Consider the following 17,701-nt stretch of genomic DNA (forward strand, 5'->3'; position numbering starts at 1 on the left):
TTTGGAATTTCTTGTCTGACTTCAAATTCTTCAATCTTGACCTTTGAAATGTTGAATGAGACTTGTATGGACATGAATGAAACCTTTTCAAACCATTTCCCACCTTGAAATCCATAAAATCAGGCACAGTTGACCATAGTTGACTTTCTAGGGTTTCTGGTGAACTGAACACTGACTGATGACTTCTGAGCATCCAATCCTTGACCAAACACCTCCAAAGGACCCCTAGGTCATGTGAACATGTTGGACCAACCTTAGGGCCTTGCTTCAATGAAAATTGCACTTGCTTGCTTGATTGACTGATCTCTTGACTAGTTTGACCTAATCTGTCAGTTGAACTTGTACTTGGGCAAAGGGACAATGCAATGTTATGCAGTGGACTATGTTAATGCTATGACCTAATATGAGAATGTATGTACAAAAGGTAGGTGCAAATTTGAGGTGCTACAACAGGTACCGTCGCAATGTTCTCATCTTTTTTGGTATTCCATTAAGGATAGCTGACTCAGGCATTCACCGATACGGTACCCGAAGGAATCAACAGAGAGCAATGAAAGGTTTACAAGCAGAGCGCGCTGAGATGAGGATTCACATGAATCAGTTCATGGAAGTGGTCCAAGGAGTGGCTCAGGAACAGCAGAGATTAGATTGTTGGTACAGGGGATCCCCCTACTACTCAACCGGAGGTTGTGGCTGATCCTCCCGCTGGAGAGGCTAATGGACCCAATGGACCGGGGCCTATCCCAATCCCACATGGCAACCTTGGTCAACAACCCATCCATGATGATCAGGAGGATCAATTCCCCCTGCTTCAGGAGGACTTTGGCATGGGCCATGGTATGGACCCTATGTTTCGGAGACTGGAAGAGGTTGAAGCAGGTGCATCTTTGTCGTCCTTCAAGCAGGCACAGGCCTTGGTAAATTCAGGTGTTGCTCTCGGTTGGGGACGTCTGGTGGATTTACCTGTAAAGGAAGATAAGTTTGGGATTGGTATCAGCCGACATTGACTTCTACAACTTCAACGCCTCAGACTCGTCAGGGCCGATTACTTTCTCCAGTGCTGGCATCATTCAGTACGGCCAGGTCTCTGCAATCAACGAAGAAGATGGGGATAGTGATTGCAACATTGATAACTGGGTGCGTCCAAGGGTACCGGGTGAAGTTCTCTGCAACTGGTCTTCTGAAGAGATTATCCAAGTCACTCTTCTTAAAGAGTAATTTTCGTTGTTTATTCATGCATATTCAAGTCTTACGTTCCGCCCAGGGCGTGATGACTCATTGTAGGGCTCATCTATGTGGATACCTGCATTTTTTATCATAAATAAATGACGTCTTTTTGCATTCAAATATTTTGTTCACTGTCTTTCTATTTTTGCAGTTTCCAACATCAAAAAAAAGAATACATATATATATATATATATATATATATATATATAATATATATATATATATATATATATATAATACGTTTGGCAATGTTTTGTTTAGTTTTCACTTCTTGTTCACACTCATAAGCACATACCATCACTCATGCAGATGCACGTCACCGGATCCTATTGATAACAGTTCTGCTATGGCTCGCTTCGACTTTGAAAATCAAATCTTTCAAGCTAAAGAAGGGGGTGATGAAGACTGTGAACTCCCTGAAGAACTTGCCAGGTTGTTAAAACAGGAGGAAAAGGTCATTCAACCGCATCAAGAGTCTGTTGAAGTGATTAATTTCGGCACCGAGGACGCCAAGAGAGAAATCAAGATAGAGGCTGCTTTGGAAGATAATGTGAAGAAGGGGCTGATTGAATTGCTGCAAGAGTATGTTGACATCTTCGCTTGGTCTTATCAGGACATGCCAGGGCTTGACACATACATTGTGGTACACCGTTTGCCTCTCAAAGAGGATTGTCCTCCGGTCAAGCAGAAGCTCAGAAGAACAAGACCAGAGATGGCTGTCAAGATAAAGGAAGAAGTGCAAAAACAGTTGGATGCAGGGTTTCTAGCGTTACAAATTATCCGCCATGGTTTGCAAATATCGTTCCGATACCTAAGAAGGATGGAAAGGTACGGATGTGTGTTGACTACCGGGATCTGAACAGAGCTAGTCCTAAAGATGATTTCCCATTACCTCACATCGATGTTTTGGTGGATAACACGGCTCAGTTCTGGTATTCTCCTTCATGGATGGATTTTCTGGCTATAATCAAATTAAGATGGCACCATAAGACATGGAGAAAACAACTTTCATAACCCCATGGGGCACCTTCTGCTACAAGGTGATGCCGTTTGGTCTGAAAAATGCTGGGGCAACATATCAACGAGCTATGGTATCTTTTCCATGATATGATTCATCATAAAATCGAGGTTTATGTTGATGATATGATTGCCAAATCTCAGACGGAAGAAAACATTTGGTGAATTTGCAGAAACTATTTGAGCATTTGAGGAAATTCAAGCTGAGGCTTAATCCGAACAAGTGTACTTTCGGGGTGAGATCTGGAAAACTGTTGGGTTTTATTGTTAGTGAAAAAGGGATTGAGGTGGATCCGGCCAAGTGAAAGCGATACAAGAGATGCCTGAGCCAAGAACAAAAAAAAGTATGTGGTTTCTTAGGAAGGTTGAACTACATTGCAAGGTTCATCTCTCACCTAACAGCCACGTGTGAGCCATATTCAAATTGTTGAGAAAAGATCAGGCCATCAGGTGGAATGATGATTTCCAAAGGGCTTTCGAGAAGATAAAAGAGTATTTGCAGAATCCTCCAATCCTTATGCCTCCAGTCCTAGGGAGACCGCTGATTATGTATTTGACAGTACTTGATAATTCCTGGGTTGTGTTCTCGGTCAACACAACGAGACAGGTAGGAAAGAGCATGTCATCTACTACCTGAGTAAAATTTCACAGATTGCGAGTCGTGATACTCAATGCTGAAAAGACATGTTGTGCACTTGCATGGGCTGCTAAGCGATTGAGACAATACATGTTGACTCACACGACCTTACTGATCTCCAGATGGATCCAGTCAAGTATATATTTGAGAAGCCAGCTCTCATCGGAAGGGTTGCTCGTTGACAAATGGTACTAACAGAGTATGACATCCAGTATAGATCCTAGAAAGCCATCAAAGGAGTATTCTTGTCAGACCTATCTTGCTCAGCAGCCGATTGATGATTATGAGCCGATGAAGTTTGATTTTCCGGATGAAGACATCATGTTCCTCAAGATGAAAGACTGTGAAGAGCCAGTTGTTGAGGAGGGACCTGATCCAGATGAAAAGTGGACTTTAATGTTTGATGGGTCGTCAATGCCAAAGGAAGGAAGTGGAATTGGTGTTGTCATTACCACTCCGAAAGGTGCCCACATGCCTTTCACCGCTCGTCTGACTTTTGAGTGCACCAATAATGAAGTTGAGTATGAAGCCTGTATCTTGGGTATCGAGAAAGCCATTGATTTGAGAATCAAGACTCTGGACATCTTCGGAGATTCAGCTCTAGTGATCAATCAAGTGAATGGTGATTGGAATACTCTCCAGCCTAATCTGGTCCCCTACAGAGACTACACGAGAAGACTGTTGACTTTCTTCACAATAGTAAGGCTGTATCATATACCTCGTGATGAGAACCAGATGGCAGATGCTCTTGCTACTCTGTCCTCCATGATCAAGGTGATTCGGTGGAACTATGCTCCCGGATCAATGTTATGCGCCTTGATAGGGCCGCGTATGTGTTTGCTGCTGAACTGGTAGTTGATGACAAGCCCTGGTACCACGACATCAAGTGCTTTCTGAAGAATCAAGAGTACCCTGCAGGGGCATCCAACAATGATAGAGAACCACTACCTTTGGGAAATAGAATGAGCCAATTACAGCATAATATAACACCTAGTTTTTTATTATTCGAGCATCTTCGATAGAATGCTCATCTAAGTATAAACTATTATAGTACGACTTAGGCGTGAGAGTTTAGTATACCTTGACCTCTTGCATTATCATCTAACAAATCATCTCTAGAGCTCCATGCAATTGAATTTGCATAGTTGGTTTTTGCCATTAATAGCCTTACCTTCAATGGGTAGTCCCAAAAGCATGTAGATGTCTTCTAACGTCACGGTACACTCACCGATTGGGAACCAAAGTGTGTCTATGTCTATTGTCCCTCTTTCGCATAAGGCTAGAATGAATTTGTTATCTATGGACCAAGACAAAATCTTGCTTATATGACCAAAACCGGCGAGTTCAACATAAGTTGAATCATCGGGTCCATATGGACATATTCGTGGACCCAAGTTCGGAACCTTGATACATCCTATAAAAGAAGATTAAAAAAACTTGACTAAGTTGGTATTAAATTAAAGGGGGGTGGTGAAGATGACAATAAAAAGTTAACCAAAGAAAAAACACTTACATATGTTGCAATGGTTGTCAACCGTTCCTCTATGTGATTCGCCCCTTATGACGATAGACATTTTTGTCCGGGGTTGGTGTAGATGAACTACACGAAGTTGTTGGAGATGGAATTGAAGCTACATTTTGTGCGACACGTCACTTCGAACTAGCTAGCATGTGAGCCACTTCACTTCTTTATTGAAAGTGTCTTACTATCAACATCCAAGACACTTCACTCACATTCATCTGTAGTAAGAAAATAGTTTTCATCTGCACAATGTCATCTTCCCTTATACGTGTCAACGTTCACTGCAGGTGAAACATACGAGTCTGAGCTATATGGTTTTGTTTTCGAAACACTGATACCATTAGACTCACGATCAAGAGAAACGCAACCTTCTTGCATTGAAAAAAGAATACAATCCTGTATAGGATCGGGTATTGTGTCAAAGATCACATATCAAAATCCAATATTTTTTAGAATAGTCAATGCAAGTATTTCCCCCTTAAGGTACGAGACGATGAAGATGTTGAATACATGTTTGTTAGTCATGAACATTAGGCTGCAACGTATTGAGTTATACATTACTCTTCAACAACGTATAACCATCTCAACAGCTCAACTAACCGGTCAGAATGAATCTGGTGAAGATGATCGACAATGGTCAGATGATGTCAACCCAGAAGCAGAAGCAGAAGTGGACGTCGTTGATGAAGAAGAAGAGGAGACCGAGATACAGGTTGATCACATGCTGAACAACGACGATGAAGATGATGATCAACCACCACCAATACCTCCTAGTCATGTCTACAATCCGCCTCAACATATGACAAAAAATATGGATCTTCACGACGATGAAACATCCAACATGTTTTCTATAATCCGTATCCGAGATCAGAAGGCGAATTAAAGTGGGAGACATTTTCGTACCAAAGAAGATGTGTTCTGGCAATCAAAAAATTCCACATGAACAACTCTGCTGACTTTACAGTGAAACGCACTGATTCTAGAAGTATGTTATCGAATGTCGTAACATGCTTTGTAAGTTTCGTTTGGTTGCGTCTTACAAGAAGAAAAACGACTCTTGGGAGATCGCTTCAATAGACCCACCTCACAGTTGCATTGCAACTAACGTTGAACAAGATCACCGTAAACTAAGTCAGCGTTGATATGTCAAGACATTCTGCCGTTGGTTAATAAAGACCCATCAGTGAAGGTGAGTATAATTATATCCCATATCAGAACAACATATAATTATACTCCATCTTACAAGAAAGCTGGATTGCAAGGACAAAGGTTTTGAACAAGTTTTCGGCAACTAGGAGGATTCATACAAGGAATTGCCACGGTTTTTATGGGCACTAAAAACATATGTCCCAGGAACTGTGGCAATTATGGAGACATTGCCATGCCAGCGATGATGCCAGACGGAACCTGTGCTACAGGTAATAGAATATTTCATTTCACACGTCTCTTTTGGGCATTTGACCCGTGCATCAAAGGTTTCGCATTCTGCAAACCTATTATTCAAATTGATGGCACTTGGTTATACGGAAAATACAGGGTACTTTGCTCATGGCGGTTGCACAAGACGGCAACAACAATGTCTTTCCCATTGCCTTTGCTCTTGGTGAAGGTGAAATGGCTGGTGGATGGGGTTTCTTTCTTCGACATCTCAGAACGCATGTGCTCCACAAGCCAATCTCTGTTTGATTTCTGATAGACATGCTGCCATTGAGAGTGCCTACAACAACCATGACAACGGATGACATGATCCTCCTTCTACCCATGTCTATTGTATCAGACACATTGCACAAACTTCATGTGTGCTATAAAAGATAAGAATCTCGCAAGAAGGTGGTGAATGCGGGTATGCTCTAACTCGACCGTCATTTCAATATTATCGTGATGAAATTAGACTTCTAATGAAGACGTAGGGAGATGGCTAAATAACATACCAGTAGAGCAGTGGACAAGGGCATTTGACAGAGGTTGTCGATGGGGCCACATGACAACAAACATTGTGGAATGCATGAACGGGGTATTCAAAGAATTCGAAATCTTCCGATAACCGCCTTGGTAAGATCAACCTATTATAGGTGGCTTCTATGTTCACAACCAGAGGTGAAAGATGGAGTGCGGTGTTAATGTCCGGGAAAGTATTCAGTGAGTGTTGCATGAAGGTCATGAAAGAGGAGAGCATCAAAGCTAGAACACACGATGTAAACAGTCTTTGACCGTCATAGGCAAAATTTCAGCGTCCAGGAAACAATGGACCACAACGAGGGGAGACCAAATTTAGCCTACGCTGTTAGAACTAAACAAAAGTTGGTGCGATTGTGGAAAATTCCAGGCTTCTGCATACCTTGCTCCCATGTCATAGCAGCATGCGCTTATACTCGTCAAGATGCTTATAGCCATTTATCTGATGTGTACAAGGCCAATACCATCATGAATGTATATAATCAAAGCTTCTCAGTACTACCAATGGAGGATTACTGGCCTCCATATGAAGGTGATATTGTTTGGCACAATGACGAGATGCGTAGAAAGAAGAAAGGAAGGCCAAACAACACACGTATCAGAACATAGATGGATTCCATAGATAAAATGATAAGATTATGTAGTATCTGTCGTCAACCAGGACACAACAAGAACAACTGTCCCAATCGAGGAGCATCATCTAGGTCTTAAGCTTTTTGTAACATTGTATTTCTATAACCTTCAATCATTATATATCATTAAGTTTTTGTTACAACGAGGTTCACAACAAACATCAGTACAAAATAAGCTATCTGAAAACATAAATATTTCTAACTGATTACAACAATCAAATTGATGTCGTCTCGACCGAACATCATTTCCCTAGCATCCTTATCAGTCTTCATTCGCACCCAACCAAAGATACTGTCAAGTCTCTCAATACTTCTAATTTTTTCCCCTTCTGGTATTTTCCCATCTAACCAACGAACCAGCTCCCGCTTCAGTTGATCGAACGTAGTGATGTTCCAGAACAGCATCAGCATCTGAGGTTCGTCTCTCGCATAAATCACCTTACCGTATTGGCGACGAACATCAAACATGATTGCCAAATGATTGTGTGAGATGTGGAACATTTACTCACACAACGCATCTATTTATAACACAAAGATTGCATTTTAGGAGGAGTCTCCAATTGAATTGGCGACTCCTCTTAAAACCTACACAGGGGCGCCAATTGGATTGGCTAGGGCACCTGCCCTAACCAATCCAATTGGCGCCTTCATTCAAGTTTTAAGAGGAGTCTCTAATTCAATTGGCGACTCTTCCTAAAAGTGGGGTAGTTTGGGAATTTTTTTGAAACCAGGGATATTTTGGGAATTTCCTTGAAAAAGTGGGTTATTTTTGTAAAAAAACCGCACAATTACCGACTGATATATTTATTTTTATCATACATCTAAAATAAAATGTATTTAATTTAAAATGATATAAATAATAGTAATTAAAATTAAAATTATAAAATGAAATATTATTCCTATATAAATAATAATTAAAATTGTAAAACATGTTTATAAAATCTTAAGATAAAATAAAATTCCTATATAAATGTGTAAGCTCTACAAAATCTTAAGATACAATTTTTTTCAAAAGTAAACAACTCAAACACATATTTATCCACTTTTTCTGCTAAAAAATATCTACTTTTTAAAATAAAAATCAATGAAAATTTTATATGATTATTATATTACTTTTAAAAATTATTTTAAATCATGTCAGTTTAAAGCTATACAAAATTTTCCAAAAAGTAAATTTGCCGTAGAAAGTCGAAACAACTTATACATATTTATCAACTTTTTGAGAGAGAAAATGCATTTTTAAAAATATAAAATAAATAAAAAATTAATCAATTATCTACATATTATTAAAATATGTATCCAAACACCTTAATATATCTAAACAACTTTAAGTATCCCTCATAAAAGGAGTAAATAGTAACCCATATTCATTTATTTTAGTTCAACCACAACTATTCATGATGCCACTTTTCAATTTTTTATTGGTCTATTTTTTCCAACTTTCCTATTGGTCCAATATTCCCTTATGTTTGAGGTATCAACATTCCCTCTCTTTTCTACTTTATTCGTATTGTCACTTCCTCTCTTTTCAAGAATAACTATTGTTACAAGAAACTCATCCACTCTACTGATTATTCTTCCTCGCATCATTTCATAAGGTAACTGGTTATTTCTGGTTCTAGATGAACATTCAACAATATACTTGAGTCATACAAAAATGTCATAATAAACATTTTCTTAAATCACGTATGTATGAATGTTCCGTCTTATACCTGGTTTGTGAATAACATTCATCAGATCTATGATTCCAAATATATATTTTGTTTTTCTTGTATTTCCGATTTGAGACACTTTAAATCGATTTCAAGTTGATTGTTTGAATATAGTTGTTTTTGGTTTATGTTCATATTTTTTCAGAAGCAGTGTTTATGTTGTTTGGTTAATGAAATCTTTATGGTTTCTATTTTTTAAAGTTAATGAAATCTTTATGTATTTCCTGTTTTCATGTTTTTGTTTTCAGTTCATTCTCTACGTCTCTTTGAATGTTTTTATCAGAAATCCTTTTTATTACCTCTGCTTTTGGTTCGTGTTAGTCCTTTGTTGTTGCTTTCGGTTCGTATTAACTCTACTTTCTGATTTGATGACATATCAGTTTTAGGAAGTATGTTGCATTATTCTATGAAGTTGATTCGTTTTAGCTATGTTTTAGCCATTTAATAGTACAATAAAAATTGGAGCTTGTTGAGTATTCCTTATTAAACATGTGGAATAGTTATGTTTTAGCCATTTGAGACAAAGATCGTTAACAGTTTCATCTGTGACTTTTCAGATCAACAACACACCATATAAAGACCACCTATTATGATTTGTGATTTGAACATAGGTGACAATGTTTGGAAGATCGCCATTTGTGTGGTTGATCTATGGATTGTTAAGGAGCGGAATGGACAACAACATGTTGAATGTCTTATCCAACATTCAAAGGTATCCATTCCTGTTGGCCTTATGTTCTTGAAATCTCTATCCACTTAATATTCATCTTATGTATTCTTCTTCATTTATAGGGGGACAAAATCCATGTCGTCACCCAGAACCGAGACTTTGAAATGTGGAACCAAACCTTACAAGAACACTAAACATATATGGTTTATAATGGTGACCCTACTATGAATGATCTAGCTTTTAAAATCTGTGACAATCCCTTGAAGATATTTTTTCATGGCGGAACTACTATAACCATGTTAGATATGTCGGAAATACCAATGCACAACTTTGATTTCAAACCCATTGTTAATTTTTTGCACGGGGATTTCCAAGTGAACCGGTTATATGATACATTTACGCTTTATGTTCATAAGATTTACGATACATTTACGGCTTTGATATGTATTCTATTCCTCAGTCTACTTTCATGTTCATAAGATTTACGATACATTTATGCCTTATGCAGATGTAATTGGTATACTCCATCAAGTAATGAAAACTCAAGTTGCAGAGGGAGGACGAAAGGCGTGCGTCAACATTATTTTATCAGATGAGTTGTTGTCATCTTATCATTACCTACTTTTGTCTAACATATTTCTTATTTCTATACATACATTATTAACTATTACTGTCTGTTTTTTTGAAGTGGAAATGAACTTGATCTTACGCTGTGGGAAACATATGTCAACCAATTTATGGCATACACAAAAGAAAATTCCACAGGTGGCCCCAAAACTATCATAATCACTCATGCTATGGGCCAACAAAGTTCAAGTATGAATTCATATGACATGCCTCTTTCTTTCTTGCCTATTACTTTCTCACTAATTTCTAAATGTTGGCATATAACTTTATGATTTTTGTTTATTGGAGATTCATTTTTTACAGCTACGAGAAAGCTCCACATCTCTAATGCTTGGAATGGATCAAAACTATTTATTGATTATGATCATCCACAAGTCACTTCCTTCAAAGCTAAGTATGTTAGTGTAACAAACTACTATTATATCATTTATCTATCACTGCTTGCACTCTACAACAAATTTCATTTTTTATAGGCTGGGACACATTGCTAGCTCCAACATTCTTTCGCAGCAACTATCCCAAAGTTCTACATCTTAGGGGGCATTTGAAGACAAATCGTTCTCATATACCAATGATGTCAAAAGTATTGTGGATATCATTTCTCTTCAAAATGTAATTTCTATTATCTATTGTTGTTTTGGCCTTCCATTCATTTTTCTTCAAATGCATATGTAATATATATCTATTCTAATCAAGCATCTTTACAGTCAACTTTTTGCAACACAATTGGGACAACTAAGAGGTTCAAGTCAAGTCGGTTTAGTTGGTACTATGAGCAGTGTTTAGCTTGTAAGAGAACTAATAAATCTCCTGGGGTGCCTTTCGTATGTAGTTGTTGCGAAGATAAAGTTGTACCATCACAAAGTAAGTCGATCATACTTATCTAACAAATAATTCATTTTTTATACTTACCATCATATCTAACAATGTTTTTGTACATACATTTGTAATTAGGTATTACTTATGTTGGTTTGTCTGCACATGATTTAAGAGACGTTATGAAAAAGGTACGTACATTCCGACATCATGAGCCCATGCTGCATTAGTTGGTAAAACTGATTCTGATATACACCTTATGATTTATGAGAACTTATGAAACTGATTCTTCTTAAATGAGCATCATTATGCAATGACTTAATGGCAATTCTTTTTAATGAGCATGACTCTACAATGACATACTGACATGTCTTTACAATGAGCATGAATTTGCTTCAATGATAGAGCATGATTTTGCTATAATGATCATTACTCTGCAATTACATATGACTTAATGACATGGAAATTATCACTGATGATGCTAATTCAATTATCATTACTATTAATATCACTATGCAATAGGTTTATAATTGACACTGATTTGTTTATAATTGAATCTATTTCTGTCTTTCATATAATATGGTCGGACCAATGAAGATCATCCATAAATATACCCTTCTCACCTAGATAATCTGTTGGGCAAAGACTTTGGTTTTCGTGTGAAGTACCAACCGGACTATAAGCAACCATATGTTGTCAAGCTTACCGAGGATAAACAAATCATTCAAATGATCACAGATGCAATGGTTCAACTTGAGGTCTTTCCATCTTTTTATACATTTATTTCCTAACTTTAAATAGTTGCATAATGACCTTACTCTTGCCATGTTTATTAATGCAGCAAACTTCAAAAGTTCCCAACAATCCTCAAATTATCAAAGGGATATACACAGCTTCTAACCTACCATTGTCCGACAAAGAAGTTGTCACTCCTACTCGGGTACCTATTGTAAGTTTGTTTACTACTCCTATGACATTTAACCTTTGATATAATGAATTCCTATAATAGCCTAAACATATCAAACAACTTACATTAATGTTTTGGCATAATGCAGCCTACCATGTCTGTTTCCCAAAACTCGAGTGACAAAGTTAATTCAAGCAACACTCCATGTAAGAGGTTAACCAAAGCAAATTGTTTTGAGGACCTAGGAACTTCACATATGTTGTCACCAAAGCTATATGCAACCAAGCGAGGCAAATATTGCAAGAAAACATGAGCCATCACACTTTGTGACGTTTTTTTTGTACAACAAGCTTCACTTATGTTGTTAAGAAAAATTTATTTTGTTAATTTGGGAGCATGTTCAACCTCCATATTTGTTTCTACCTCATTAATCATTTTTGATATGTATTCACATCCACCTTTGACTATGGTTGTTGGTTAATTTGTAACCTAATGTTATTCACATTGACATTTCTAATGTAACAATCTAAATCTTTATTTAACTTGGCATGAGTTTTCAATTATTGCTACTTGGAATCTGTTGTTTATAAATTATATTGTCATGGGATAATACGCTATGGTAAGTTAAGTTGAACAAAAATACATATATACTTTGTAGTCCTTCAAAAAGTATAATATTTTCATCTGGTTGTTACAAGCTATACTATGCGATGTTGAACAAAAAGGATGCAGTATTGAATTTACCTGCAATATTTTACCTTCAGTCGAGGCGATGAGTCGACTCAAACAGGGGATGAGTCGACTCAAACAGGGTTTTTCCAGAGTTGAATCGACTCATGACTCGACCTGTTCAAACCTGTCGCAACATGGTTCAAATGAAACAGCCAATGAGTCGACTCAAACAGGGGATGAGTCAACTCAAACAGGTTTTTCCAGAGTTGAGTCAACTCATGACTCGACCTGTTCATACCCGAGACTTACACTCCAAGTCATGAGTCGACTCACATTTCTACTGCTCCAAGTCATGAGTCAACTCATGACCCGACCTGTTCAGACCCGTGGCAACATGGTTCAAATGAAACAACCAACGAGTCGACTCAATTAGGGGATGAGTCAACTCAAACTAGTTTTTCCAGAGTTGAGTCGACTCATGACTCGACATGTTCAAACCCGAGAGTTACACTCCAAGTCTTGAGTCGACTCATAGTTCTACTGCTCCGAGTCACGAGTCGACTCATGACTCGACTTGTTCATATCCAATAGTTACACTTTAAGTCATGAGTCAACTCAAAATTCTTAAACTGTCAAAAATGAGTTTTTGATATTTTGGTCAATTCAAACCATTTTCTTATGAGCAACTAAAAAGGTTTGACACATTAAAATAAGGACAAGGGATCTTTGCCCTGACACATATTTTATTAAATTTTTTCTTTGGTTCCCTCAAGAATGTACTTTAACATTTTTGCTTCAGTACTTTAACATCACTCTTCCTATATATACACGTTATACCAGTTTTTGTTATAGTTATGCAAAACTGAAATAAAGTACTGTTGTATCAATCTTCTATTAGTATATTGGATTTATTAAATTATTTCAATGCTACATAGGTTTCTATGAAAACAATTATGCTACAACCGCTGAACCATAACTTTAACTATTGACCGATGGTTTTAAGCTCTGCTACAACCACAAATACATTTTTTTCCAATATCATGTAAAGGTCAATTCTTATTCTCTACTTTAATAAAGGACATGTCCACATCAATACCAGTTTTTGTTATAGTTATGCAAAACTGAAATAAAGTACTGTTGTATCAATCTTCTATTAGTATATTGGATTTATTAAATTTTTTCAATGCTACATAGGTTTCTATGGAAACAATTATGCTACAACCGCTGAACCATAACTTTAACTATTGACCGATGGTTTTAAGCTCTGCTACAATCACAGATACATTTTTTTCCAATATCATGTAAAGGTCAATTCTTATTCTCTACTTTAATAAAGGACATGTCTACATCACTAGCTTCTATTGGCTTTCTATTGTCATACTTGTCTATCAACAAAAAGTACAAGCAGAAACCATCAAGTTGCATTTCAACTTTGTCCAACTAAATACCTGGGTATTCTTAATTCTAATTTTTATCATCTAACTTATTTTTAATATTATTATCAATTAATTTTGACTTTTTTCTCTTCTTCACATTAAACTCAATACAGTTTGTGAATGTTTGTTAGAACCCAACCTATACAAGACACCAAATATGTCTTGAATCCCGTTTATCTGACTTTCATGTTGTTATTTAATTTTATACAGGTATTACACGTATTTCTAGCATTCTCGACTTGAAGTTTTTCCATATCTCCAACAATGCAGGTTTTTCCATATCTCTCACGGTTTCTATCTTACAAGTTTAACTTATATTTAATGAAACAAAACATCATGTTTCAGTTTTGAAATTAAGCTTGAATATTTGATGATGAAAATTGTGCCTCCTTATGGAATATACATATATTCTGAATTTTGCTATTTCATTATTGTTGCACGAATTGCATTTTCATGTTCCCAAGTTCTTACAACATGTTATTGATGTGTTTAACATTGTCACATGAAACACATATTTGGTTTTTTCATTACAGAATTGTTGTCTGAATACAATGCCACCATAGCTTTGCATAACCATGTGATTTAATCGTCTTTTCGTTCTTTAAGTTTAGCCATGTCCATTTTATCCATTATTATGTTCATTTATTCGTTTTTGAATGCACACATTATGTATATTCATGTGTTTTCTGTAATGGCACCATACATTTGAATACTCTGTCATAAACGAGCTTATATTATTTTCGAGATGACGACATATACATGAGTAATGGATTCTCCATTATTATTGTTAATGAATTAAACACTTTAATGATGAACCTTTTTAATACACCTTATTGACCTCAGACATTCATTCAATTGTCTGTGAATACATTGAATTCTTCAATGATGAACCAATTCAATACTTATTTCACCATCCTTTTTCTTATGCCATTACTATTTTTTTCATTCACCTTTAGGTTTCTCGCACAATATAAAGATTCATGGATGATCAAGACTTCAACAGGATAATGTTTCGGTAATAACATTTGTGCATATAAACTCGTATTTTTTCATTCACCTTTAGGTTGCTTAACACCCTTTTTATTATACCACTTATACAATAATAAGTTCTGTATTTTTTAGGACTTATACACCAATCATTACAAAGTATGATGATTTGTTTCAGAAGAAATTGGATTGCAAGCCAGCTAGATCACAAAGATTTCGCATTCTAAAATCTAAACACTCTAGGTGTTTCAAGGTTTCTCCATATGAGGTTCAAATTCCCCATGATAGTGAAACCTCATCGTCCTGCAATGGAATCCCATTTTCAGATGTCACACCAAGAGCTTCCAACCAACAACTCATCAATAAAATCGTTGTTGATAGGAAAATCATGGATTATATATTACAAACCACTAATCCCTTAACATATGAACATGCATTTCGTACATCACACAAAGTGGCTAATATTCAGAATTTTGGCACAAACCTTATGTCTAGGTTCTCAAATGTTTCCTCCCTCAACGACCGGGAAAATCAAAATCCTCAATTCCCACTTAGCACAGCATATCCAATGACAACTCAAATCCATCCCATTGATCACACAACTTCAAGCCATGCTCTGTAAGTCCGATAAAGTTTGAACGTTTTCTAATTACAATCAACATTGAATGTAAGTCATCTATATATCTTCAACAGGAATTATGATGGGAAAAGTATCGAGGATACACATAACTTAGTCAAGCGTGGAAGAGGACGTCCGAAAAAGTCACTTGGTGTGCCATATGTTGCCTACAACATTACAAATAAACAAGAAGTAACAACACTCTCATCCACCAACAATGTTATACTCAACCAGAAGTAAGATTTAATAATATAATTCCAGCTACTCAATTTTATCTCAATCTTTGTTTGCTATCTCAAAAATTATATCCATGTAACATTTTTAACAAACATGACATATAATGTTAATTGGTTTGATTCAACGCCTAACTTCGTCAATCGTCGAAGAGGTCGTCCAAACAAATCTATTACACGTATACAACCATATTGTAGCGGTAAATTCATGATCATCAAGCTATGGATAAGCAAGACATCAAATAACAAGAGTCGCCACCGCGCTTTTATTATTTCCAAGGGAAAAGGGGAAAAGTACGAACAAAACCCACAAATAAGAAGTTTTCAAATCAAAACTAATAAAATGCCAGAGATTATAGGTAAGGGGGTTGGTTACACAGAGGGAAGGTGTTAGCACCCAAAGTGTCCTAGGTACTCCAAGGGAGCCCTTTTTGTGTGCATATGTATTTTTGTACAAATGATGTTTGCAAGTAAATAGAATGAGGGGATAATAAAAGAATTCATTAATTATATTTTGTGTTTGACAAGACCTTCGGACTTGTGCCTGCGTACCAACATAAAAATGAGGGATCAAAGCCTCGTAGTCCGTGGTATAAATTTCAAAGTGGATGCATTGCTTTTAATAAAGATTTAAGTTTGAAAGGCACAAAGGCCTAAAAATGGTTTGAATAAGTTAGTTCTTTTTGGCTTTTGAAAATTTTAAGTCAAGTATAGTTAATTCTATTTACAAGTTGATTAAGAAAAAGAAGTTTGAAAAGGCAATGACATACGACCAAAGTTTCTAGTTTGCTAAATGGTCTAAGTTTAGGAAAACAAGCACAAGCAAAGAATTTTTTTCAAAAGGAGAGAGATTTTGAAATTAAAGAAATAGGGAGGAGATGGAGAGACTAATCCTAAGCATAAATTTAAAAGTTGAGAGTTGAAAAGATCTGATCAATTGGCTGCAATCCAATAGACAAGAGTGTCATATAGAAACCCAAATTCCCTTGGACATTAGAATCAAGCAACAAACAATGGACAAAATATCAACTTGAAGAGCAAGGCATCAAATAAAGATAGCCACATCCAAGCTTAGAAAATCCATAATCTTTCTTCAAATTTGCCCATGTAGCAGATGAATTCCTCAATGCCATAAGTCACAGGTTCAAAATAGCAGCTTCACAATGATCATGTTGCAGATGAACTCAACTGGACCTCCAATGATGTATCAGATGAAAGTTGGCATTGGCTAAGTCATTTGCATAGGGAGTGTTGCCTAAATTCTAAGTCCAATAGTGTCAGATCAAACCAACAGTCCACATAAGGTGTTTTTTTAGGGTTTTTGTTCTTATTATGTACATTAAAGGTCAAAGATCACACAATCAAACACAATATACACAAACAAAATATATCACAAAATATGGTCCAAATGGACAAAGTGAAAATGACATTAACATGAACAATTAGAATGGTATGAATAATGGCAAATGAATAGAGCTTAAAAGATAAAGTGCATTTAAAATAAAGAACTTGAAAATAAATGTTAGTTATTAATGAGTTAGAAGTTAATATTGCTTTTGCTTTTTTTGTTTAAGTCATTCTTTAGAGAACACTCAACCCACTTATCACAAGCATGGATAGCTTGAACCAAGACATCTTCCAAAGGAAGGAAAAAAGATCATGTTTCCACACAATACCATGAAAGAGGGGAAACTTACAATCTCACTAACTAGAATGCTATGCCTTTTGTGTCAAAATTTAGCGCTATGTTAAGCAATCATAATTGGACTTATGTAGAAGTCACAACTATTTGAGGTCGGGCAATAGAATTTTGGTGTTAATGCATGTTAGAGACATAGTATAATGGACTATGCTCATGAAACATACCACACACAAAAAGAATATGCAAAAGTGGTGGCCTAATTTCATCCATACTTATGTTGATTTTGCAATTAACTAACCTTAGGATGTAGAGATATCATAGGACCATGACATGAATGCATAAAGAAGGGAAATGAGATGAAGAGGGAGGGGAGATAGATCAAACTCAAA

General features: G+C 36.4%; 2 long non-coding RNA genes across 3 annotated transcripts; both read left to right on the top strand.

The window, feature by feature from the left end:
• The first annotated feature begins 8,487 nt into the window (after nucleotides 1-8,487).
• Nucleotides 8,488-9,765, top strand: LOC127115650 (uncharacterized). Its single transcript, XR_007800831.1, has 3 exons — nucleotides 8,488-8,589; nucleotides 9,261-9,415; nucleotides 9,496-9,765. It is a non-coding gene; the product is annotated as an uncharacterized LOC127115650 (long non-coding RNA).
• A 131-nt stretch (nucleotides 9,766-9,896) lies between these two features.
• On the top strand, nucleotides 9,897-12,289 carry LOC127115652 (uncharacterized). 2 transcript variants are annotated; one of them, XR_007800832.1, is made up of 8 exons: nucleotides 9,897-10,189; nucleotides 10,289-10,394; nucleotides 10,474-10,612; nucleotides 10,708-10,864; nucleotides 10,955-11,007; nucleotides 11,414-11,574; nucleotides 11,658-11,765; nucleotides 11,872-12,289. It is a non-coding gene; the product is annotated as an uncharacterized LOC127115652 (long non-coding RNA). The 2 variants fall into 2 exon arrangements; XR_007800833.1 differs by having other exon boundaries at nucleotides 10,304-10,394.
• Nucleotides 12,290-17,701: the final 5,412 nt, after the last annotated feature.

The sequence above is a fragment of the Lathyrus oleraceus genome, chromosome 1 (genome assembly GCF_024323335.1).
Source record: "Lathyrus oleraceus cultivar Zhongwan6 chromosome 1, CAAS_Psat_ZW6_1.0, whole genome shotgun sequence".
Taxonomy (NCBI): domain Eukaryota; kingdom Viridiplantae; phylum Streptophyta; class Magnoliopsida; order Fabales; family Fabaceae; genus Lathyrus; species Lathyrus oleraceus.